We start from the raw sequence: 27,649 nt of genomic DNA on the forward strand, positions 1-27,649 counted from the left end.
GTTTTGTAATCTATTGATATATTCAGAAAATTATGTATATATTTTAAAATTTTTGTCTTTTTATTTTTATATCTAAATATTTTAAGAAAATTCTACTGTCTCAACTTCATTTGAAAATTAAAGTGTCTTTGATTAATAGTAAAGAAAAGTAGGAATGGAGTCCTTAAAGATTCAATGGGTTTTTGACTTCTTGTAGCATTGCTCATGTTATAGCAATATAAAATTTTAGCTGAAATGAATCCTACTATATTTAAATACCAGAGACTGTCAGTTTTAAATTATAATGTAGAATCAAAAAAATTATTGATCTTATTTAACAAAATCACTCCCTAGTTATCTTCTGGCTTCATGGGATGATTTAACTGTCAAGTCAATGGACAATCCTTATGTTTAACTTTTGTCCTCTGTTCTAGGAAACATACAAAAGTCTCCTATAAAACAAAAAGGCACTTTTTTTTAATGCTCTTTTTTTTTTTCTACATGGGCATATCAGGAGCAAGTCTTGGTTTCAACCAAAATCATTAGATTTTACTATATTATAAGTAGATAAAAGATTAATATATAAATGTACTGAATGTTAAAATAATGGGTACCAGAATTAAAGGGTATTAGTTAATAAAAATTTTATCCACTTTTGTCTTATTTGTCTCTCTCTCTGTCTCTGTCTCTGTCTCTCTCTCTCTCTCTCTCTCTCTCTATATATATATATATTTGTTTGTTTTTGTGTTTTTTTGAGACAGAGTCTCACTCTGTCAGTCACCCTGGCTGAAGTGCAGTGGTACGTCGGCTCACTACAACATCTGCCTCCCAGGTTCAAGCAATTTTCCTGCCTCAGCCTCCCAAGTAGCTGGGATTACAGGCACCCACTGCCATGCCCAGCTAATTTTTGTATTTTTAGTAGACAGGGGCTTTCACCATGTTGGCCAGGTTGGTCTTGAGCTCCTGACCTCAGGTCATCCTCCTGCCTCGGCCTCCCAAAGTGCTGGGATTACAGGCATGAGCCACGGCGCCCAGGCATTCGTCTCCATATTTTGTTAGTTAATTTTCATCATTTATCAGTGGAACTCTAGGGTCAATGTAAGTAAAATCTCTGTTAAACCAAAGATACTTTTAGAGGCTTTCCATTGCTTACTATCTATTAGCATGAAATAATTAAAATGGCTCCTGAAGATATCAAATACAAAACCGGAGCAATGCATATCTATTATGCAGAAATGAGCTTAATTTTTCCCAAAAGAAATTTTAATGAAGAATTTTTATTGTCTTTATCATGTAATATATTCAGACTAAAACAAAAACAACAAAGTGCAAACTCAAGATCATCATCATTTAAAATAGACATTATTACAATTGCCTAGATTATTAAATATTTAATAATCAAAAGAATTTTTTCTGCAACACCACAAGTATTTACTAATAATTATCCAAATAGTAAGGCAAATCGAGTATTTAAAACACTCCCACATCCTACCTGCTGTAAGTTTAAAAAAAAATTGCAGGAAAAGATAATAAAACAGCATACCAAATTTTCATCTCCTTCAGAAATAACAATGGGTTAACAACACAGAGTTTTGTAAAACTACTTAAACATTTTTAGCTTAGAAATTTAAATTCTGAAAACAGCTTGGCTTACTTCTTTTAGGAGAAAAGTCTCATGCATTTTTATCTATGTCTATGTTATTTAATATTCTACACCTTACTTGAGCTAAGTTTCTATTCTGAAACAAAATTAAAAAAAAAAATACCACTGAGATACTTTGAGAGTGTGCTCTGCCAAATATTATTATGCCCTAGTCATATCTGGGCATTATCATTAGTGTTTTGCTGTAGTTTTATTTTAACTCTTTTTTTAACCTTTGTTATGACCTTGGGCACGGATAAGCTCATTAAAAATTAAATTGCTTATTATAGCCTGGCATTACTTTCCACTTTGATCAGATAGCACAATAGGTTCCTTGAGTGGATTTACCTATAAAATATTCTAGTAATGAGAACAGAAAAGGCAAGTGTAATAACCTTAATGCTGAAACAAAAGCTGCAGAAATGCTACCACGAGGGTGATAATAAACATTTTATATGGAGAAAGAAACTATAGATTTGTGATATTAAAATTTGGTTTTCTAGCTTGTTAGGTAGGTAAGCATCACAACTTGGAAATCTAGTTGCTTATTTTAGTTATACAAAATTATATTCTGCCACTGCTCATGCCAACCAACATCCCTCTCCCTTTCACCCCAGGCTGGAGAGTACCATGAACAACCGTTGAGTAATTATACAAAACAGAAAACAATTTAAGTGGATAGCATTAAAATGAATCCTAAATTGGGTATCTCAATATAGGGAAAGCTTTTTTCTTCTTTTTAAAAATTCTAAAGCTGTATTTCACAGTTTTAATTGTGCTATAACAACTTAGGCTGGTATAGCTCTATTTCTAGCGTTTTAGTGTAACTCATAGTTTTCCACCTTTTCAGCATGTGGGAAGAGTAATAAAGTGAAAGCAGGATGGATTATACCAAAAGTTTCTAGTAATTATATACAAACTAAAATATTCTGAAAACCTTTACTTGCATTGAAATTCCTCCATATTTACAGTACATCAACTCATTTACATTTGAAATTTAAAGGGTCCGCCCTTGGGATTTGATTGTATGGATGAATATGAAAAGAGTTGGTAATAAAAACCATGTTTATGCCTACTCACTCTCTTTGAATGTAGTTATATTAACATGGAGAAGAGAAAGCCTTTCAAGTTATTTCCTTTAATGCTGAAAAAAATGTATTCTAATCAGAGTATAAAATTTGGTATTATTTACATAAAAACCTTAATATTGTTCAACACAAATTGCTGATTGTGACAAAATGCTCGGGCTCCTCAAAGTACATCCTAATCAAATCATTACTCTTTTAACATTAAGTTGATGCTGATCAAACAAGCAAGGCCTACTGTGTGCTTAGGAGTTTCTGAGATAATAAAATGAATATAAACTATTATAAACCAATGATGTTTAAAACAAACACTGAGATAAAATGCACCTCTATTATTAATGATTAAGTGAATTTTGACTTGTAATTCACTTTGTACTCCAAATATATGATAAAGGAATTTGAGCAAAGCAAATACTTGTCATTCATATATTGCATCCTTCTGGGGCCACCTGTTTTTCTGGCATGAGTATGTACTTACAGTCCTCTGGAGTATTTACTCCGGGTATTACTTGGCATTAAAATTTGGTTTTATTTCTAATTTCTAGTAATTTTATTACTGTTGTCCAAAATTTAGATACAATACCTATTACTACTTTTTACATACATAAATAGTAATTTTAAAACATTCAATGTTTATGACATCTTATAGTAAAGAGAATAAAAATAATCAACTACAGCTAGAGCCAGAAATGTAGACTTGGAATTCATTTACAAAGACAATGGCCAAGGCAGTCAGTTCCATGTTGCCATGGAGTTGCTACCTTTCATATATTCACCTATCCTCATATTATAGTTTAACTATCGTAAGTTTTAATTATAAATAATACTATAACTTTTATATTCTTGTTTATATTTATAGCTTTTTACCTATGGTGGCATTTGCTCCATAAGATATATTAGCAATCATTACATTTCATGATGAAAAACTATATATAGACTCTAGTTCTTTAATCTACTGGTAAATTGGTTAATTAAGCCATTTTATTAGTTTACAGTGACATAAGCAAAGGAAAAATGATAACATGTTTATTATTTTCTCAATATTTTATTGTTACTTTTATTTATATGACAGTAGCAAACAAAATCTATTATTACTTGAATTAAGATATATTTTTGTTTTGTTTTAATTTTACAATTTGTTTTCTATACCATTTGTCTACGTGTCTACTAAAGTCTAGAATATTTTATGAATTTAGATGAAATGTACTTAGCCTCTTTTATAACATGCTCTTTCTACAAATATAAATTAGTCCTGAGGCTTTTATTTCCCATGTTTTGATTTCACCAATGTTTTAAGGAGTAAAAGCAACTGGACTGTAGCTCATTTTTCTCCCCTTACCTATGGGACATTCCCAGAGAAGAAAGGCAGATGACCCAGGCTAATCTTCCTGAAAACATGCTGATAATTGGACCTCTTGGCAAATAGACTAATTATATTGCTATGAGGAGAGCCTTTATCTGTGAAATGCTTAAGCAGACTGCCTGCAGTGTAGGATGCTTTTGGAAAGCAAACCTAGAATCACTGGATTTATGAGACACTTGTCTTGGAAAATGTCTTGTAAGCTACAACTACACGAGTTATAAGCAAAATTCTCTTTGTGAAGCATCTGACAAATCTCCTTAGAGATCTCATCCATCATTCCAACCAGAAATCACATGTCCTAAAGCAAAGATGGGTGGTGGTCCCCCAATATCCCAGCCAACTCCCCGCTTCCGCTGTGCATTGCCACTTGTTACTTTAGAATTGTTAGAAAGTATTTCATCAGGAATCTGATTCATGAGAATCTGATTTGACAAATCAAACTTTTTTTGTGTTAACTCATATATATACATATGTGAACACACATACACATTCACATATTTATAGTAGTATGTTTCTTGTTTTCAAATGCCATTTTTCTACTAACAAAATTTCTTATGTATAAGATGAATATGTACATATAGAAATATGTGTACATACATATGTATAAAAGCCCTTTATGTGCCAAAACTTGTGCTAGGTCACAAATGAGACATTGTAATTAGTAATTTATAGTGTAATGAGTTCTATAGCCTAGGTGCAGAATGAAGAAATATAGAAAAGAGAAACTGATCCAAATTAGTTACATAAAATAAGCTATAAATAGACATAAGCTACATTTTTTGGAGACTTGGGGATAGTTTATTCCTAGCCCAAATGTACTAATAAAGATATCATTACCACCAGTGAGGTTCTACATTTATTAAAAAAAAAAAGTAGCATAGCCTCTTGTGGTGGGCATTGAAGAGTAAGAATCTTTATTTGAAGATTGGAAAATCATCAATTAATGCAATGTGATGGTGGATCATTTCATAAAATTGTCTCCTATGCAACTGACAAGGCAGATAATGTACTAAATAAGTCCTTGGTTTTCATTGAAGAAGTCAGGAAATAAAATGTCTCAACATTGGCTGAATTTCAAAGGGTACTATAAGATGAGTTCAGAAAAGCAAGTCCCTTACAAATACAATTTTAGAACAAATTCGATAAGCCTATATTTTTGGACTTGCACATTTGAGAGATTGTAGCTAATCACCATCTAACTGTGAAAACAAAACCAAGAAGACGTGATGGGGCAAAATAGAATAAAACAAGTCTCCTGGTAAAGACTGAATCAACATTATGACCACCATTCCTCTGTTAAATGTTCTAATTCTGATTACATTGCTATCCAGTAAATACTTCCAATTGGTTAAAAGTGGTGCAGAGGAAAAGTTTAACATACCATACGGCACATGGAGCTGATTGGATAAAGGTTTCTGAGAGATGTAAATCCTCAAACCATTCACCAGTGATTGGCCTTGAGCACCAAATTCCTGTGGAAAATATGCTTAGGTCCCAAGGAGAGACTTTCTCTATTGCCTTTTTTTCATGGAACCAAGGAGGATATTAATAAAGAATCCAGAAGGCAGAGGAAAGGTTCATAGAAAAGAGTGGTCAAGGATACTACCCTCCCCCAGAGGGATTTCATAATTGTTATGGAAAAGTATCTGTTCTGAAACTGTCATTCCTCCCCTTTGTGAACAAGACAGCTTGTCAAGGTTATCCTCTATTTATTGCATGTGTCCTTTGAATTCTTTGGTATCTAGATCAAGATAAGCTACATGCAGGTCTGACCTGGAAAATGTCCTGTGACTGGACATTGATCCTGATGCTATACTGGGACTCATGGACGTACTTCCTGTTGGAGGGGTCTGAGCATATTTGCGTGTAAATGGAAAGGAAATGATGTTCATGACCAAGAGGACAGTCTATCTATCTATCTATCTATCTATCTATCTATCTATCTATCATCTATCTATCTATCATCTATCTTCTATCATCTATCAATCATTTATCTTTCTATCTATCATCTATCTATCATTTTTATTTTCAAATTTTCATTTTCTCTGTCCCACTGATCTCAAGCTTGGTGTTATAATTGTGGGGGTGAAAAATAATGGTACCTCCAAGATGTCCATGTTGTGATCTCCAGAACCTGTGAATGTATTACATTACATGAAAAAATAAACTTTTTTCAGATATTATTCGCTTTCCAATATGATTGCAGATATAATTCATTTATGGATCATGGGATGGGGAGAGAATCTTGGATTTTCTAGTTGGGCCCATTGTAATCACAAAGGTCTTCAATAGGGAGGCAAAAAGGAGGGTCAGAAGGATATGTGAAGAGAGAAGCAGGAAGGAGAGAGAGAAAAGAGAGAGCAGGGGGAAGAGGATGAAGAGGGTAAAGACAAGAGAGTGCTGAAGGGGAAGGGAGTGAGAAGACAAAGAGCAGAAGAGAGAGGAGAGAAAGTGGACAAGAGATAGGAATGAGATAGAAGAGAAGAGAGAGAAGGAAGAGAGGAGCAAGGAGGGAGAAGAGAAAGTGAGGAGAGGGGAGAGAGGAGAAGGAGGGAAGAAAGGAAAGGGAGAGGTAGAAACGAGGAGACAGAGAAAAAGAGAAGAGGAAGGGAAGAAAAGGAATAGAGAGGGGAGAGAAAGGGGAGAGAGAATGGTATTTGAAAATGCTACTCTGTTGCCTCCAAGACAGAGGAAGAAGACAGTAGTCAAAAATGCAGGTGGGCACTAGAAACTACATAAAGAATAAAATGGGGGTTGCCCCCTTGAGCCTCTTTCTAGAGGAAAGGCAGCCCTATTGATGCCTTGACTTTAGGAATTCTGACCTCTAGAATGGTAGAATACTGAGTGTGTAGATAATAGATTGTGGTAATGTGTTATAACAATAGAAAACTAATATGACTTTCAGTTCTCATTCCTATGGGAAATTATACTGCCCCACCATACTGATGTCCTTCTTGACGATGTGACTTGTTTAAATTAGTAAAACATGAGCAGAAGCGCAATGCGCCTCCAAGAAGCTTAAAAGCTATCACAGTTCTACTATGTTTTCTTAGGCTTTATCTGTCACAAGAACGGCAGTGTCCCAGATAGGAACAGCACCATTAACCTGGGCTCCGCAGTGAAGACACATGTCGTAAAACCATACGTGAACCACAGCGGTTCTAAATATGAATGTGAATTAAACCATTGCTGTCATTCTTCATTTGCTATAAGGTTGGTTTGGCCAGAGGTATAGGATAATTAGGACAGAATGGAGATCATTCTCCAAAATTTCTGCTTTACATAAAGATTTATATGCATTGCCTTTCATATATGTTTTTACTTCAGCACAATTTTCTAAATGTTTCATTATATATGTTATAAACATGTCGATAGTTTTGCTAGATGTTACTCTTTCATACTTCCTTATCTGCAATTCTTGGTACATAAGAAAAAAGAAACATGAATTTGACTTTACATAATTTGAAGCCTATGTGTATAAAAATAGATTAGAAACCCTTGCATTTCATTAAATGTCTTTGCCATTGCGCATGACAGTTACATCCTTGTGTAATCCCTTCTACTTGAATGTGGGATGGACTTAGTCACTCACTTTTAAGAAAGAGAATACAACAAAAAGTGATGGAATGTCACTTCTGAATTGTGGGAGAAGAAGATTGTGAATTCCATCTTACTTGTTCCAACATTCTCTCTGGGTTCAACCTAGGGGAAGTCGGTTGCCATGTTGTGAACTGTCCTATGGAAAGGCCCACATAGCAAGGACCTGAGCCTGCCAATGGCCATGTAGATTGTGGCCATTTGTGGTCTTAAGTCCTTACCATATATGGGCTTGGGCTTGGAAGTGAGTCACCCCCCATTCAAGACTTGAGATGACTGCACCTCTAGCCAACAACTTAGTTGCAGCATTGGGAGACACCCTGAGCCTGAGGATCCAGCTAAGCTACATGCAGATTTCAGATGCACAGAAATTGTGAGATAATCAATGGTTTACGTTGCTAAGTTTTGGGATCATTTCTTATGCATTGTTAAATAACTAATACATATTTTGGTGCCTCAAAGTAGTGTGTTGACATAACAAATACCTAAACATTTGGAAGTATTTTTGGGATTAGCATTGAGCAGAGGCTGGAGGGAACACTGGAAGCATGTTAAGAAAAGCCTGTTTCTTTGAACAGATTCATTAGAAATCTTGACATTGAGGAAGTCAATGAAGGTCAAAAGGAAACGAAGAATGAGGAACCTGTTTTTGGAAACAGAAGGAAGGGGGATCTTTGTTCTAAAGGGATAGAAGGCTTATAAACAGTATTACCTTCCTTAACATGGAAAGTATAAATTGTGGGGTGATCTAGCTCAGGAGATTTCCAAGCTAAGTATTCAAAATGCTACTTGCTTTCTTTTTGATGCTTATTCTAAAATGTGGAAGGAGAGAAATAAATTGAGGGAAGAACTGTTAACTAATGGTAACTAGGGATTGGTTTTGAAATTTCTCAGCCTCTCCATATTGCAAAAGAGGTGAAAATTAACAAATGGCTTTCAAGCAAATTTCAAATCCAGGTCACTCCCACAGAAAATGTGAAAAATGATTGTTGTTTTAACCCACTACATTTTGGGGTAATTTGTTATGCAGTAATGAACAGCTAATACAATCAATCAGCTGGTGGCCTCTATGTGACCAGAGGATTAACTATGCTGCCAAATTACTCCAAAGATATCATCCCTAGTAGTATCTAATATTAAGAATTGAAGAATGCTAATACCTTTGCTTCAGGTACCATATCTCATCACCTCAAAAATCACTTAAACTCTCACTCACTCTCTCTTGTTTCCTCTCAGAACCAAAGCTATGATTTAAGCATGGATAGTTAGATCTAAATGATTAGTTTTTGTCAAGGCGACCATGACCAATAAAATATCTTCCCTCTTCTTTCTTACAAGATGAACAGAAAGAGGTGACTTAAACATTTTTCACATATATCATGAAGGATAATAATTTGTTCCATATAAAGTAAAGTCAGCTTAGGACAAAACAGAAGGTTAAATCTCATTTTGCCAACTTTCTCCCATGATTACATTCTTTCATTTACTCTTAGAATTCTTCCATTACTCTTAGGAAATTTTGACTGTTCTACGTGGTGTAGTTGGCATTCACTGTAAAGTAATGTCTGGTTTACACTGCAGACAGGCCTTCTTCTGACTGGAATGTTGATAAGAACATTCCATTAGTTAGGGAACATATGCTAACCACTGAATATAAATATGGAGGCATGGAAATGGAAGGTGATGAATAAGGGGAGTTGAGGTCAAGGAATACTGTGGAGTAGTATCAATAGGAGCAAAATGGGAATGGGTGGATGACAAAGTAGCTTTCATTTTGCTTGAAAGAAATTCCCGGCCGGGCTCAGTGGCTCACGCCTGCAATGCCAGCACTTTGGGAGGCTGAGGAAGGCGGATCACGAGGTCAGGAGATCGAGACAATCCTGGCTAACACAGTGAAACCCCGTCTCTACTAAAAATACAAAAAAATTAGCCAGGCGTGGTGGCAGGCGCCTGTAGTCCCAGCTACTCGGGAGGATGAGGCAGGAGAATGGCGTGAACCCAGGAGGTGGAGTTTGCAGTGAGCCAAGATCGCGCCACTGCACTCCAGCCTGGGCGACAGAGTGAGACTCTGTCTCGAAAAAAAAAAAAAAAGAAAAAAAAAAGAAAGAAATTCCCTTATTTTTATGAATAACCAAACACAAAAATAAGAACTAAGTTTCATACTTTCAGCATTCCAGCCTTGTAAGAACCATTTCATCACATTTTTATCTTTATTACACTTTTAATTCTAGTTTTCATTTTTTCTACATCTAGAAAGAGATTGTTCAAACTAAGAATCTGGTATTATCCCCGGGGGGCGGGCGGGGGGATAAATGAAAGAATAGGAAAATATGTACACTGCAAATTTCCTACCAGTGGGAGGAAAATGCAAATTAAAGAAACAGTGGAATCTACTTTTGACCAAGATGGAATAACTGGCACCAAATTTAGCACAGCTCTGTCCCCTTCTCCATAAAACAATACAAATAAAAAAGAAAAATAAAAAGCAATGTGTGTGTGTGTGTGTGTGTGTGTGTGTGTGCATACATCTACGTATATATGTATTTAAAAAAAATAAATCCCAACTATGCTTCCTTCCTTTGTTTTTTTGGGGGGATCAGGTTCTTGCTCTGTCACCCAGGTTGGAATACAGTGGTGATCATGACTCCTCAACCTCCCAAGCTACAGCAACCCTCCAACGTCAGCCTCTTGACTAGCTGGGATCACAGACGCCCCGCCACACACCCAGCTAATTAATTTTTATTTATTTACTTATTTATATTATTATTATTTGTAGTGACAGGGTCTTAGTACGTTGCTCAGACTGGTCTCAAACTCTTGGGTTTTAGCGATATTACCACCTCAGCTTCCCAAAGTGCTGGGATTACAGGTATGAGTTACCATGCTTGGCTACTCCAGATCCTTGAAGTTAACTGAATTCTTTTTCCAATTCCTTGCTTCCCCCTGTCATAGAGTTACACATCCATAGCCTTGCTGGTGAAGCATCGTCGGAGAGAAGGTAGAAAATGCGTCCTTTACCTACTGACTTTGAGCTTAGTCATTTGACATGGTTTCATCCATATGTATTAGCAGTCATGAGGTGAATGGAGGCTTAAATTAACTTGATTGGTTTGGAATTGCCTTTTTATACCTCTGAGGTCCTTAATGAGAAGAATGTCTCCCTGGGTAGTTTTTAAACCCAGAAAGAGGATACCCAAAGAGCATATCTGTACACAATGACAAGCTCAGCTGATTTCAGCTGAATGCAGCAGAGGCATACTTGACCTATGTCGGTCAGTAAGACAGATATACGTTGTTGTTGTTAGCCATTGACAGGCTGGGGTTGTTGGATACAGAAAATTACCAAAAAAACAGCTCATTCAACTGTAATATCATTTCATTATGTTGTTCTATCTTTTGGGCATGCCTGTCTTTTGGCTAAATTCTTATTTTATTAAATTCTGTTATTCTGATGTTAACTTTATCCAACAAAAAAAATCCTACCATAGATTGATTTTGGTTCATATTAACTTAGGGTAGCATTTTTTAAAAACTTTATCTTCTGCTTTTTTTGCATGGTGTTATTTTAAGTATTTTTGTCTTTTGGACAGCTCTTTGTTGCTTGTTGTTATTGGGATGGTAGAAGTAATTTTTGTGCAGTCTTCCAGTTTTAGTATTTCAATGGATGAGCATTAAAATTATTGAGATTAATGTTGCATTATGTGTTAGTTTTACTCCAATTTTTAATGTATCTCTAATTTTTCATTCTTTTATGTTTTCACGTTTCTATTTTTTTCATTTCTTCAATGTTTTTTAGGGGTTCTTTTTCAATGTTTTATTTGCTTACAGATTTCTTTTTCTCTGTTATGGTTTATATGGTGCATCATGTCTTCTGAAGCTAGCTTTCTAGGAGCACTAAATTATATTTCTGATAAAAATAAATACTTAAAATCTTTATAAACAAATGACATATGTAAAGAGTATAAGATATATGCAAAGGCCAAAATTAAATGGAATACACTCACCTTGGGGTGTAAGGAAATTACAAAGTCTTCTTGAGGATATTTGTTTAGGCATGCTGGAGCTTCCATTATGAAAGACATAGCCAACATTCAGAAGAAGATAGGCTAGCCTACCCAAGGTGAAAAGTCTTATTGAAGCAACTCAAATAAAGTCAGAATGCTCAAAGTGTAGATGAATGAGAAACAATCCTGTCCATGAAAACGTGCCTTTCCATAATTTGTTTTTGTTCCTAAGGGGTAAAAGTAATGTCCTTTCAGCATGTGATAATCAAAGCTGGACATCAAGAGGATAAAAGCCAAAATATGAACTGCATGTATATTTTACAAGTACAAGCAAATAATTTAATTCATAATATTCAAGGATTGACAGGGCCTTCCTGAGTATATGCAAAACGCCACTGAATAAATGCAACTGCAACCCATTCTCAAGGAATTAACACAGGCAAATTATTCCAAAGAATGTGACCAGTATATGCTATTTTAAAAATGGGGCACTACACCTGAAAGGTAACATAATACAGACAGCAGAATTACACCTTCAAAGACTTGACATAATGAAATCATGGGAATATAAGAAAATTATATTCAATGTGATTTCATAAGTACAAGAAAGTTTTGAAAATATGCCCAAGAAGCAAGAGTCCAAAAACATGACCAGATTTTAGACAGGACTAATTATTACTAGTAAAAAGTATATTTCTATATGTACACATCTATATAACACAAAGATTTTTTAAATGAGTGGTCAAAGAGAAAGAGAACATAAGTGACTGGAAGATAGAGGCAAAGAAATTATCCAGCACATATCACAGAGACAGAAAAAATAATAAAACTTCCCAGGCTAAGAAACATGTAGAATACAGAGAACAAATCTAATATACAGCTACTTGAATGTCAGAATGATTACACAGAAGACAACGTATTTGGTAATATGATGAAAGAAATTTTAGGATGGCAGAAAGATGACAATATTCAGAATCAGACAACTCTATGTGATCTCAAACTTGGCAAATGAAAAGAAAGCCTCACATACACATACACCTGTAAAACTGCAAAACATAAACAATAGAGTATCTTTAAAACAGTCAAATAAAAATCTTGATTACCTGGGAACAAAAATTAGTCTGAGAGTTGATTTTTTCCTTTTTTTGAGATGAGAGCCTCACCTGGTCACCCAGGCTGGAATGCAATGGCACGATCTCGGCTCACTGCAGCCTCCACCTCCCAGGTTCAAGCGATTCTCTTGCCTCTGCTTCTCAAGCAGCCGGGGTTACAGGCACGTGCCACTACATCTGGCTAATTTCTTTGTATTTTTAGTAGAGACAGGATTTTGCCAAGTTAGCCAGGCTGGTCTTGAACTCCTGACCTCAAGTGATCTGCCCACCTCAGCCTCCCAAAGTGCTGTGATCCCAAGTGCCACTGCGCCTGGCCTGAGAGTTGATTCTTAACAACATCATTTGGAAGCCATAAGCCATTAGGATACTGTGAAGAAAGAACCGAGAAAAAAATAGCTGTCAATTTAAAATTCTACACCCAAAAAAAAAAAAAAAAAAAAAGCTTTTCAAGTTCAAAAGAAAAATTGAAAAAAATCAAGCAAACAAAGTTGATGGCATTTATTACCAACAAACTTTCACTTAAAATAAATATGAAGAATGTATTGCAGATATAAAGAAAGTGATCTCAGGTGCAGGGATTGGGTAAAGAAAAGATTCCCAGACCAAAAAAAAAAGAAATTCCTAGAGTGCGTATATTTAGAGCTGTGAGATCGAGTTAAAGACTTCTAAAGGACCTAGTTTTTACATTTTACAAAATGTAAAATATCAAGTATGCATGTAAAATTCGAAAAGTGGACTGTGAAAAAAATCACTGTAAAGTTAATAAAGAAAGTAGAAACAAAAACTATTAGACAAATTGTACATATTGAGGTCATAGAAATACTGTCAGCCTACCACTAATCATATGCACTGTATATGGTCTAAATACTTTTCACAGTGAAGGTTTATGAGACTGAGTTAACAAATAATAATACAGTTTTTTGCTGCTTAGAGACCTACTGGTAAGTAAACATACAGAAAATGTGACAGGAAAAAAGTGAAGAAAAAAATAAACCGGGCAAATACTCATTAAAAGAAAGTTGATGTAGTCATATTAATATCATACAAATGTGAATTTGAGGCAAATGTCTTAGTAGACTCACAGTTATTATCTATGTATTAATAAGGCCTTTTAAAACCAGAAATATGTAATATTTTAACTGAGGCACCCTTAATATCCTGGTTTGAAACATATAAATAAAAATTTTATAGAACTTTAAGGAGAAAATGACAAACCCACACTAATATTGAGATATTTCCACAGGCCTCTCAGCGACTGATGAATAGAGACAAAAATAGCAAAACGCAAATCAAATGTTTTCAAAACACAATAAAAATTGCTTTGTGATTTTTAAAATATTATATCCAGAGAAAAAAATCAAAATGAAATTGTAGGGCTGTTTGAAAAGAATCATAACGAAAGCATGTGATATCAAAATTCGTGAGTTGAAGCTTAAACAGAACTTAGAAATGTGTGTCCTTGAATACTTATCTAAAAATAAGAAAAGTTGCAAATTGCTGTGTTAAATATCTGCCTTAGGCAGTTCATAAACAGTATGGCAATATAAACTTTGAAAAAGATGAAAGGAATTAATAAAGATTAAAGCCGGGATCAATGAAAAATATATTCAACAGAGACTGTGAAGAAAGTCAAAAGTTTGCATAGGCCTGGATGTCATCAAAGCTTTTCACATTTTGTTCTTATTCTGCTTCCACGCACTTTCCACCCTATTGAATTCAAGCATGGCTTTGCAACTTATTTTGACCAAGAAATTGTGTGCAGAAGTGACTTAGGATTTCTGTGTGGATACTTTGGGGCCTACTTTTCCACTTGAACCCTGTGAGATTTTATATACCTGCCACATAACTCAAACTATCCTGTTGGTTCTTTGAAAATAATCATAAAACAGACAAAGCCTTGGCTAATCATAAACACACACATACAAACACAGAAGTGTGCACACACAAACAATATATGGATATATTTTTAAGGAAGAAAGATAAATAATATACATGATGCAGATATTAAAATATAATTTAAAGAGCTATGATGACTATCATGCCAGCAAATTTATAAAATAAAAAAAATTTAGAAAGACTCTAGCAAGATGGAGTCAAGATTGACTCAAAATCTTCAGTAGTTCTCTACCAATTGAACATTTCAGTCAGTATTTTAAAATCCTTACACAAATGAAACACCAGATCCAAGTGGCCTTACAAGCAAGTTGTATCAAATAGTAAATAAACCTGAACTTAACATAAATTCTTACAGAGGTAAAGGAAGGAGCATTTGTTACCTTATTTTACAAGGCTAACAAAACCTTCATACCAAAACCTGCAAGGAAAGTGATAGGAGAATGAAAATTACTTACCAGGCTAGTCATTAATACACAGTACAGTATTAGCAAAATGAATCCAGTAGTAAATTTAAAGAAAAGGCAAAGCTTACATAGTTGGGTTGATCCCTATTAACAGACAAAAGGAGAAAAACATAATATATGTTATTTTCTTGATAGAAGAAAGACTGTTAGTAAAAATCTTTATCAATTTGTGATTAAGTTACTAGAAATTTAAAGGAAGATGCCCTCAACTAAGGGCATCATAAAATAATAAAGTAAGTATAATTTGTATGGTAAAGTATTAAAGCAGCTGCTTTTAGGCCAGATACACTGTCATCACTTCTTTTCAACATCGTACTTGAAGCCCTAACCATGAAAATGAAAAAAGAAAGAAAATTGATTGAAAAATGAAGTAACAAAAGCATGACTATTTTCAGATTGTCTATTCAGAAACTCCAAAGAAACCACGGGAAAATTCTAAAATTAACACGAGTTTGCGAATTTTTCCGGAGGGGTGATCAATGTGTCAATCAAAGTTTTATACATAACAAATAATAATTTGTAATGTAAACTAAAAATGATGATCATAATACCTATACTAAAAATTAAGATATGCCAAGTCATAATAGAGATTACTTTTTATTATTGTATTTATTTATTTTATATTTTATCTTAGAGATGGTGGTCTTGCTTTGTTGCCCAGGCTGGAGTGCAGTGGTGCAATCATAGCTTACCATGGCCTCAAAATCCTAGGATCAAGCTGTTTTCCCACCTCAGCCTCCCAAAGAGATTATTTACTCATAGAAAATAAGACTTTATTAAAAGATGTTGACGGAGTTATAAATATTGGGAGAAGGTTATGATTTTGATTGCAATTTTGTGAAGTTGTCAGTTCTCCCCAAATTGATACATAGGTGAATGCATTCATAATCAAAACATCATGGTATTTTACTTTAGAATTTGTTAAACATAGTCTAAAATTTATATGAGAGAACAAAGGACAAGAAATAGCCAAAACTTTCCTGAAAAATAAAGAACAGGAGTTACTAACAGTATTAAGATTATGTGGCATTGTGGCAAGAAGAAGCAGACCAAAGATGTTCAGAAGATGTTGTAAGAGTGTATTTTCTTCTCCCTGAGTAGTAAGGATTTCTTAAATCAAATGTAAATAGCACAATGAAAATATTGGTTACCCTGTCAGTGTTAAAATTTACACAGTTCTTTTCACTAAAAAACAACATGTACAGAAGGGTTGTGGTATAGTTGTACTGTCATTACGCTAATGGTTTTAGAGTGTAAACTTGTGCAACCATATTGTAAAACAATTTAGAAATCTCTTGTGAAGTTCAAATTATATGTACCTTATCATAAATTTTCGAGGACAAACCTTACAATTGGGTACCAGGAGTCATGTTCCCATAGATACATCAGTCAGAATAGAGAAAAAAAAAATCAGCTGCCTAAATTTTCATTAATGGGAGAATAGTAGAATGAATGATTAAATTATGGTAGAATCATACCACAAAATACTATTTAGCAGTACAAATGACTAAATGCATAAACATTATTGATTCTGAAAATGCAATATGAATTTAAAATTTTATAAAATAGAGAATTCCATTTGTATAAAGTACAAAAAGGCAGAAAAACAATTTATAGATGATAAATAGACCAGCAATAAAACTTTGAAACCAAGAAAAGAAGAATTCATGATATGATGACTTTGAGATGGGAGGAAGAGGAATGAACCCAGATCAAATGAATTTAAGGTTTAGCTAATGTTCTAGTTCATCATCTGGGAGTGGAGTACATGTATGCTCATTGTATTAAAATGTGTATTCATGCGTGCATGCAGTATATGGGGTTTTTTCATCTTTTTTCTGTTTGTTTTTTCTTTTTTTGTGTCTCATTATGTTGCCCAGGCTGATCTAAAACTCCTGGGCTCAAGTGATCATCCCACCTCAGTCTCCGTAAATGCTGGGATTACAGGTGTGAGCCACTGTAGCTAGCTCTTCTTTTAAAAATATGACAAATTTCAAAACATTAGTAGTTTTTTTGTTTTGTTTTGTTTTGTTTTGAGACAAGTCTCCATATGTCACCCAGTCTGCAGTGCTGTGGCATGATCATAGTTCACTGCAGCTTTGAATTTCTGGGCTCAAACGATCCTCTCGCCCCAGACCGTTGAGTAACTGGGACCGCAAGTGTGCGCCACCACATCTGGATATTTTATTTTTTTCTTTTCATTTTTAGTAGAGACGAGGTCTTGTTCTGTTGCCCACGCTGGTCTTAAACTCCTGAACTCAAATGACCCTCCTGCCTTGGCCTCCCAAAGTGCTGGGATTACAAGCCTAAGCAACCACACCTGGTGAATATTAGCAATTTTTAAACTTAGAAAGGTATATTTGTACATGTTATGCTTTTCTCCTAATGCTTACACCTATCTTTTTTTGACCTGCGTTTCTACTTTTTTCTTACCCATGTTAAAACTTAACAATTATGTTCACTCCCCAAGTAAGTTTAAAAACTTAACAAAACTTGTGCATTTTTCTAGTATTCCTAAAATAACTCATGTTTATTTTTATGTCATTGTCTATTTATTAAATATTTTTCTTCCAGATGTATTGTATGTACAACAAATGTTCTGAGGTCTTGAATGCCTGGAGTCTTTTATGTAGCATCTTTGCATTTATATGATAGTGTGAAGTGCTTTACTTATGGTAATTTAGGAATATTACTTTTTTTTTTTTTTAGACATAGTCTCTCTCTGTCACCCAGGCTGGAGAGCAGTGGCGTGATTTCGGCTCACTGCAAGCTCTGCCTCCCTGGTTCACGCCATTCTCCTGCCTCAGCCTCCCGAGTAGCTGGAACTACAGGCGCCTGCCACCACGCCCGGCTAATTTTTTTGTATTTTTAGTAGAGATGGGGTTTCACCGTGTTAGCTAGGATGGTCTTGATCTCCTGACCTCGTGATCCGCCCACCTCAGTCTCCCAAAGTGCTGGGATTACAGGCGTGAGCCACTGCGCCCTGCCCACTTTTTCTTCCATTCAGTGTTGTAGTTGAGAAATCTAATGTTGATCTTATGTTCCTTTTATGAAAACATTTTTGTTTTCTTTCTGGGAGATTGTAACTGATATTCTTAAATTTCACTAGCATGTGTCTAGTGCCAGTCATTTCTTGTTTTCCTTTTGGGTGTTTTCTGAGCCAGTCTTTTCAGTCTAAGTTGTATTAGACTTATTTTTGAGCCCTGCACAGCATCCCCTACATTTCAGCAGCCCTTGTGTTTCAGCAGTCTTGGTGGACAGTGTCCTGGGTCTTCTGGCAGCATCTCACCTCAGATACCAATTGCATCTCACAGCTTTTCTACCATCAGGAATTAGCTTATTCAGGGTGCCTGGAGCAGGCAGAATTTTAAGGATTTAAAACCTAAGACTCTCTTCTGTGACCTCTGTTCTCGCTCATAAGTGGGAGTTGAACAATGAGAACACATGGACACAGGGAGGGGAACATCACACACCGGGGCCTGCCGGGGTGTGGGGGGCTTGGGAAGGGATAATGTTAGGAGAAATACCTAATGTAGGTGACGGGTTGATGGGTGCAGCAAACCACCATGACACGTGTATACCTATGTAACAAAACTGCACGTTCTGCACATGTACCCCAGAACTTTAAATAATAATAATAATAACAAAATCCTCAAGACTCTATCCTTGGAGACAGTGGATACCTGTTCTAGGTTGGGTCCTCAGAGTCTCCAGCAGGAATGCGCCACCGTTGCTCAATAACAAGCCATTTTCTCTCTAGACAGCTTAATTCAAGTCTTCACTTGTGCTTTCTGGAATCACCTACATGAGGTGGTGGTTTTAGGTGCTGTTTCTGAGGAAAATAAAACTATGAAATTTATATTATGTCTTTCTATACATCCAGAAGCTCTGCTGAATATTATCTCTATAAATACTGCCTCCTTTCCATTTCCATTCTTCAAAAGCTCCTGTTAAAGAGAAACTTTCTTCTAATTCTATCCTTTAGAGTAATTATTTTTCTCATATTTTCTTTCTAGCTATTCCATCTTAAACATTTCTGGAAGAATTTCTCACCTCAATTTACCAACTCACTAATTTTCATGTTGCCAATAGCTCATGAGAATTTTAATTAAAAAATGAGCTTTGGATAACAGATGTAAGGTAAGCTGATATAGTGTAATTTGTATTGTTAGCATTGTTTGAAAAATAATCATTTGACAAAAAGAAAAGTGATGTGATTAAATTTATTCTTTGTCGAAAAGAAATTCAACATGTCTCAATTTCTTTAAACCACTTAGAAAAATTAGACGAAGTCACCATAAATTTCTCCATATCTTTAATTATTACAGAAATTTTAGAATTTTCTCACATATTCCATGATGTTCTTCAAACACACACACAAACATTATATACATACACATATATGCACACTGAATATTTTTAATCCTAATGACAATTTTTCTAACTATTAAAAAGTAATTCCAAAGTATTATGTTTGAATCATTTTTAGGTGAGATCCCAGTTAAAATTACACTCAAGTGCTGGAAAATATGTATTTTTAATTGACACAAAACAGATCAGATACTTTAAGCATTTCTTGAAGTATATTCTGTATTTTTTATTTTTTAAACATCATATGTTCTTATAATGCTAATTTCAAAGAACTACTTTGAAACATAATTGTACAATTCTCCTTTAAAACTTTGGAAAATTCACAAGTGGAAAAAGAGAGTCACTTAGATTTGCCCTATGGCTTTTGAACAAAGTTACTTGTAAATACCTCATCTTATTGTGGGCCATGGATTATATCAATAGCCTCAGCCAAAACCTTTGGACTTCTCTACTGCCATCTTAATTATGGCAATAGTTTCACAGGAGTGGTGAGAAAAATTAAATTCTTGTTGATAAAATGAAGGAGAAATGTACAATTAATAAAATCAAAACCATTTTAACTATTATATCTTTTTAAAGATATTCAAATTATTAGAATATCAAAATCTATAAATGAACATTAAAATAAAATTTATGTATAATAATTTACTTTATATTATGTTCTCTTTCTGTATATGTTTTCAACTATAGACATTTTTTCAGCAGACCATACAGCATTGACCTTAATTTAGTACAGCATTAACCTTAATTTAAAAAAAGTTTTTATATTAAATGATTCATATGTTAATTCAAGCTTATTATATTTTGTGTGTCACAAAGCAAATAAAACCTATCATTTATATATTTGGAAATTTTAAATTTTGTTGTGGGTTATTAGTGAGATATATTTCAGTTTTATTTTTTCTATTCAAGGTATATAGCTTTGCCCTCATAACTGCTTAACTTTAAATGCTTCAATACTCAAATAATTATATATTGGCTAAAATGGCAATATTTTGATTGGCTGTCTCAACTATAGAGTGAATAATTAAGCATAAAATTGACTTTCAATATACAGTATCATATCAGCTTATTACCAAAAGATAATTTCATTTTGAATCAGTACTCATATTCATTTCAACTTTACAATCCATTTCAGCACACTGCATATAGTAGGAACTCAACACATATAATTTGAATAAACCAATTAATAAAAGCTGAAAAGAAATGTCAGAACTTTGGTTATTTTGTCAACTAGAATTCAATAAGAGTTCCTGTTTGATTGATACAAACAGCTAATTAAAGTAGCTATTTCCATTTATATGATACCACCTTGATAATTTGATACTAGATAAATATCTTTTCAATTATGTTTTCTCTGCTACCTTCTCTTATGGCATTTCTGAATCACAGGCCATGTTGTAATCTAGTTCAATTCAATGTAGATTTTGATGAAACATCTCAGTATCTTGGACTTGGATATCTCCATTTTTACTAAACATTTTCAAGGACATGTTTAAACGTGACACAAATCCCTGGTGAACTCCCAACTCTTCTGTTTATAATGGCAATAAAAATCAAGATTAAAAATATATAGCACATATTTATAGCTATACTTTGAACATTCTCTGAAAAACATCTTGACATTGAATGTTGCCAGCACATTTTGCATGAGATGAACAAAGTATGTCACAGGTAACTGTTTCTGTTCCAAATCTCTTTTCACACTGTCTCCATCCATGAAAAGTGGTCATAAGGGCGTCTTTGTAATTCATATACTCAAGAGCTTTAGTTTAACGTTCATTTTACAAATGAGAGCCTACTTAGATTTGGGTCAGTTTTATGTTTGGTCATATGAAGGCCAACTTTTGTACCACAGCAAAAGAAGAGATCAGGTGGGATTTGAACTAGGAAATCCAAGATGCCCTAGTTTCCAACCTTTCCTTTTATCTATATGGATGTTGCCATTTCATTAACTTAAATTGTTCATTCTGGTTTAAGCAAAGGTGAAAGTACAACTTTAGCTAAAGGGTAACTGTACTTAGTTTGGTATAGATTCACTTACACGATATGTAAAATATGAAAAATGAATACGGCAGTTATAATCACTTTGTTATTGCAAATTTTCTATGCAACTCAGGGAAATGCTTCAAAAGAAGGATTCTCAAGGTAATTTCTATTGAAAATCTGCAAAAGTAATCTTTCTCCTGCATTTTTAGGTTAAAAAATGAATTTCAACTAAAAATATGCCCCACACAGGCATTTTCTCCTTTTGAAAAATGTACTTAATTATCTTTAAGATAAGGATATTTTCTTTCAAATCTGCCCCCTGAGGTTCACTCACTTATTCCATACTTGTCACAGAAAGGTCAGGTCTCCCTGGTGTTTGTGGATACTTGGTCCACAAACTTAAAATGTTTGAAAGTCAAAGAAGAGAAAGAAGATGAAAATATTATTTCTTCCTTATGTAACAACTCTTTTCCTCTTTTTTAAAAAATAAATGTATCTCAAAGTAAAGTACAGATTATTTTCACTTATTAAATGCTCAAAATTGAAAAAAGAATTTCCAACTGTAAAATTATACGTTATTCAACAATTCACAAGAGCACTCAATTAACTGTGAGAAACCAATTTAGAATGAATCACCCAAAAATCGTTATGTTGAAGAATAATACAATATTACTTAATAAAATTCATTTTTACCCATGCCATACAATCATAAGTCTGGGTCAAATTATTCAAGAAAATATTGTGTAATTGTTATACTATATCACCAGATTTTTTTTCTAAATTGAAAAACTAAAAGCTATTAAAATCGGCAAGTTATATGTAAGAGTTGTCACTATCTAGGAAACTTTCCTTACCCTTTGCATCAGTCATCTTTATTGCCTGCTAGTTTTAGGTGTTAGAAAATGACTCTGGCCACATACATAGAAAATGAATTTAGAAATATATAACTGGGTCAAAAAAAAACAATGAGAAGCCTAGAGAAGTAGATTTTGAAATCTCACTAGAATCAGGAAGCAGAGGTTAAACAGCTCAGCACAGTATGGTTTGAATGCTTCTACTGTCATTGCCATTACTGTATATCTGTCAATGTCACTCCTGTTTTCAATTCTAACAGAGATGCCGGAAGAAACCTAATGCTGTTGCCTCTTTGTCTCCCACTGTCTGGAGTCGTCACCATGGGTGATGGCATTTTATTGGCTCCTTCTCTATCTTTGTCAGTGCCCTAGCTGAGAGGAGATGCCTGGCTTCAAAGTTCACAGTGTGGATTTTTCTAAATAGAAATAGCCCTTATGTACAAGAAAATGTCCTTTCCAGAACAATCTTTCTCTCTCTCTGTCTCTCTTTTTTTTTTCTTCATAGCCCACAAATCGGTAGGTTTAGGCATACTTAATTTTTGGTGAATTTAGATGGCCACCTAGAGTGCCTATGTGATCTTCCTTCATTTGTTTGTCAAATTTGTAATTAACTTACTGGATTTTGGTAAATAGGAAAAAAGAAAAAGGTAGAGATGAAGAGTTGCTTGATACTTAAATCCCTTGTGTTGGTTGCTGACAGCAGTTGCCTAATATCATCTCATTCCTTTCTGGAAAGAACTTCTGGATTTTGTTCAGGGTCTCAGCAGTCCTATGACTATTGCCTGAGGAACATAGAAGGAGTGCCAGGTATGATCTAACATCTGTGCCTTCTTTATGTCAGCATGGCATCCAATCATTTATAGGTGTTTCTTATTTTTTTAAACATGGGCAATATCTTAATAACCAATGGCCTTATTTGGAGTTTCAAAGTCTTGCTTATTTCTATAGATTTTACTTCTGTGGGTCCCTAACTATCTACTTTTTTCCTAATGTCTATATTCTGTATGTAAACAAGAGAAAGAAAAGAGAGAGACAGAGAAAGAGAGAGACAGAGAGAGAGAGAGAGAGAGAGATGATAGTCGGGAAACGTAAGTACCTAATATCACAAAACTGATATTTATTAAAATGATATTAATTTTTCTACCCTTTCCTAATGTTTTTTAAAGAAAGTTAGCTTCGTGAATACCCAATAAATAGTAATATTCCATTCCACTTTGTAATGGCTCATGAAACTGCATAAAAGATTGTGGATGCATATTTTTTACTTTCCATTAAATCATAAAAATAACAGATTGATACTTTCAGTTTCTCAAACTGTTTTTTAAACTCTTAATTGTAATTTTTATTTGTATCAAATAGAATCTTGATAATAGCATTAACTATTCAAAGAACTAACCATCATTCAGCAGTATCTGATTAACCTTCGGCAGAAAGTAATACACTTGACAATACTTTTCAAAAATTTTCCACCATACAGATTGAAATTTTTACAAGAGCAATGTCTCATACCATTGCAGAAGTAGACACCTATAACTGAAATGCTGAAGAGCACTTGTAACTTCAAATAAAAATCTATAGACTTAGCTAACCTTTCAAGGACAAAAACTTTGACAATGGCCTCTGAAAAAAGAAAAGAAAAGAGAAAAATGCTTTAGGAAAAGTATCAGAGTCCAAGAAATGCTTTTCTCCTCAGATCTTGGAGAAAAATATCACCTAGATTAAGAAGCAGAATAGAGATTTTTTACACTGCAATAATAAATTCAGAGGGCTTGAAGATTACACCACATTTTCCCCAGTTCAATGTTCGCCCCTTTCATGACCAAGGACATCTTCAGTCAATCATCAAATAACAATATGTTTTAACCCTAAATACCCATGGGTCATCTTTTAGGCATGAAAAATAGCTTTATGATTAAGGTAGATTTTTACTAAAGTCACATTATATATTAAATATTTTTTATAAAAAATAGAATTCTAATTTCTTTTACGAATATGGACTTAGATGGCTTGTTCCCTCTAAAGGAATAAAGTGAAACTCTACGAACTTCTCGAATGTGCAGGTCCCAGTCAATTAGATGTTTCATTTATTTTTAACTTTTCTATGCCTCAGTGGATGGTGTCTGGAACAACCATCCGCTAAGGCATAGAAAAGTTAAATATAATTTCTATAATTTTTAATAACAATAATATGTTATTGGAATCATCATTCTTTTAAGTACATATTATTTGGGAAATAGTGATGTGGTTTTCTTGGGTTTCCTGAACGATGAATAGCATTTCTGCAGGTGACTAGTGAGAGGTATTGTTTGAGGTCATAAAAGAAATTGGAGGGGAGACAGAGAAACAGATTCACCTTTATTGGTCAACTGGGGAAGCACAGATGCTTTTTAGCAAGGAGTTACATTAAAAAGTCATGAAGCATCACGTGTTATTGGCATTTGATTTGACTGGAGGCAGAATAATAATTCAACTATGACATTATTTTAGCAATTGAGACAGAGTGGAAACAACTTGAAAAAAGATAAAGAAGAATCATTAAAGATTTAACTTAATCAGATTAAAAAATCACTAAATTTGGAGGCTGGTGGAGATTTGTGATAAAAGAAAACAGTGAGCCCAAGATTACTGAACCCAGGTCCTCATGGAAGGTGTCACCAACTATGGTTACCCAGAGTGAAATACCAAGTAAAGTGTCATAGATAACAGAGCTCAGCAAAGTTCTTTCCTGAATAGTCAGATAGTAAATATTTTGGCTTTGCTAAATGTGAACCTGAAATTAGCTATCGCAACTACTCAGCTCAGCTGTTCTAGGACGAAGAAAGCCAGAGACAGTAAGTAAATAAACAGGCATGACTGTGCTCCAATAATATTTTATTTACAAAAACTGGAAGTGGGATGGATTTAGCTTACAAGTCTTAATTTGCCGGCTATGTAGTTATCAGTTTTGAAATAAAAACTATCAAATGAAATGTCAAGTAGCCTATAGAGATTTACCTGCAGCTCAGGCAAAATAGAAACAGATTTACAATGAACGATTTAGAAATAAGTTGACAAAGGATGTGTATATTTTAATTTTGTTACTTTTATTAATATATATATCTTCAACTCTGGGGATAGCACAGATCACCACTCATGACAAAGAGGAGATTTGATTAACTGAGGCTGAGAACAATCTCAGAATGGGTGATAGTGTGTGGTGCTTCCAGAATGATGGGATCGTTTAAGAGCATTTTTGGCCTAATGGCGTTACTTCTTTGCAGGCATTTTTAGCTGATGTTTTGGTATTTACTCTTTAAGTTTGCCTTCTCAGAATAACCTCCTTTAATGTTGCACCATTTTTCTCTCCATCATGATGATGCTGTAAGAATATAGTGAAATGTATCCCGTTTGCATTCGCTTTTACTCTGAGAAAGATGAGAAGAGTCATTAAAGGATTCCCTCTGGAGGTTCCGGACACAGTAGCTATCAAGCTGGTAACTCTAAGTGGGTTAGATGTTTGTGGATTAGACCACAGCTCTACTGCCACTCTTAAATGTGCTTGCCTGTGTAATTTATGGGCCTGAAAGCCTGAGAATTTCACTTTCCAATGCTTGGCAGCTGGTTTCTGGTTAGGTTACTCCACTATAAAGTACTAGCAGGACATTAGAAGGTGAGTGAAACTATTTCCTCCCTTCTGCTTTTGGCTGTGACGTCAATGTCAGCAGTCCATCTGCAACACCAGCAGCTTTTGCTATGACGCGGATGATACTGTAGAGATTTTATGGTTGTCTCTGTGGCAAGGTATCCTTTGTGTATCCTTTGTAGAAGATGATAACTACAGTACTCAAAACTCTCACTAAGTCTCTTATCCTACATCTGCCCAACTTTTCTCCTAGATACACAACTTGGGTCCCAGAAACACGCATTGCAAGGTCTCTAGGTTGCATGCAGTCCTCTCTGGTATGTCATCTGCATCCCTCAGGACCAGAGAGACGGCAGGCCCCCGATAGGAGCTATCCATCTCCTCCACCTCCTCTGCACCACTCTGTGTGCTATAATTTCTTCTCAAGTGTGGTGTCAGAGTGATCCCTTAAAAACCTAAGTCACAAAAACCGAAGTCCTACCTAACAATGACTTATTCATGAGGTGACCAGCTCCCTCCCTTGTTACCATTCTGACTTATCTCTTATTATTTTTCCCTCATTCACCTTGCTGCAATCATTTTACCTTCCCTGCTGTTTGCTGTTCCTCAAGCATTCTGGACACAACACTGCCTTAGAGCCTTGTTCCCTCTTCCCTCAGGCTCCTCATGGCTATTCCTTATGGCCACTCTCTCCCCATGTTCAAGTATGGGATCAGGGGTTATGTTATTAGTGTCTCCTCTGATCAATCTATTTGTAGATACAAACTCTCCCCCTAGCCCCGGCACCATAGCCTCCTTTTTCTGCACTATCAATGTCCATAAAATTCACTATGTTTGAGCACATAATAAAATTCAGCAAAAGTTAGTTAAATAAATTGACATTTAATTAAATTTACTGAATATTTTATAAAAATAAACTGACAATTCTGGCATTCAATGTCCCTCTAGTTCTCAAGATCAAGACCTGGAATCACACTACCAGTGTATTATTTCAACAATGCCAACCACAAATAAATACTTGGGAGAAATCTTTGCACATATAAAAGAAGAGACATTTACAAAAATGATCGTAGCAACACTCTCCACAGAATAAAAGTATGGAAGAACTTAAAGTAGGAGAGTAGGTGCATAAACACTTGGATAGTCGGTCAATAATGAAAGATTATGTGGCAAAGTGAATGGATTATATGGCATCCAAAAATATCGATAGATCTTACTAATATAACTTACAGTCTGTAAAAAAATAAAAGAGAAATTTGATTCTTAAGTATTATAACTTTTTTCTCAGCTACCAAGCCCAACTGAGCAGAATACTTCAATAATTTCTGAATGCCCTCAGGATCACACATTGAAACACAAATATGAATAAGAAAATGGACTTTCAACAATTCTAAGAAAGAAATACTTTGTTAAGAAAGATCTATTTCATTCATTCAGAGAAAAAGATTATCTTACTAAGCTCTTTAGCTCCTGAATCCCTCCCTGAAGTACAAATCAGAGTCTATCTTCAACAAGGGTGGAAGTATAAAATACAAAAGTCATGGCATTTGAACATAGTAAATTTTTGTTTGAAGACAATGGGCAAGAAATTTTGAGAAACATTTTTCTGGGCCTGAAGATCTATAAGTTGCATAGATCTATCCTTGCTTACTGAATCCCAGTGCCAGAGAT

General features: G+C 34.6%; 1 long non-coding RNA gene across 6 annotated transcripts in view; it reads left to right on the forward strand.

Annotated features, from left to right (window-relative positions):
- LOC134761277 (uncharacterized) overlaps positions 1-27,649 on the forward strand; it is a 137,405-nt gene that overhangs the window by 81,859 nt on the left and 27,897 nt on the right. For 4 of the 6 annotated variants that reach the window (XR_010139706.1, XR_010139705.1, XR_010139710.1 and 1 more), the window contains one exon: positions 5,815-6,032. This is a non-coding gene — a long non-coding RNA (uncharacterized LOC134761277). Of the gene's footprint in view, positions 1-5,814; positions 6,033-7,122; positions 7,182-19,158; positions 19,283-27,649 lie in introns of those variants that run through there. The other 2 variants (XR_010139707.1, XR_010139708.1) reach the window with 2 other exon arrangements.

This window comes from Pongo abelii, chromosome 3 (genome assembly GCF_028885655.2).
Source record: "Pongo abelii isolate AG06213 chromosome 3, NHGRI_mPonAbe1-v2.0_pri, whole genome shotgun sequence".
Lineage (NCBI taxonomy): Eukaryota > Metazoa > Chordata > Mammalia > Primates > Hominidae > Pongo > Pongo abelii.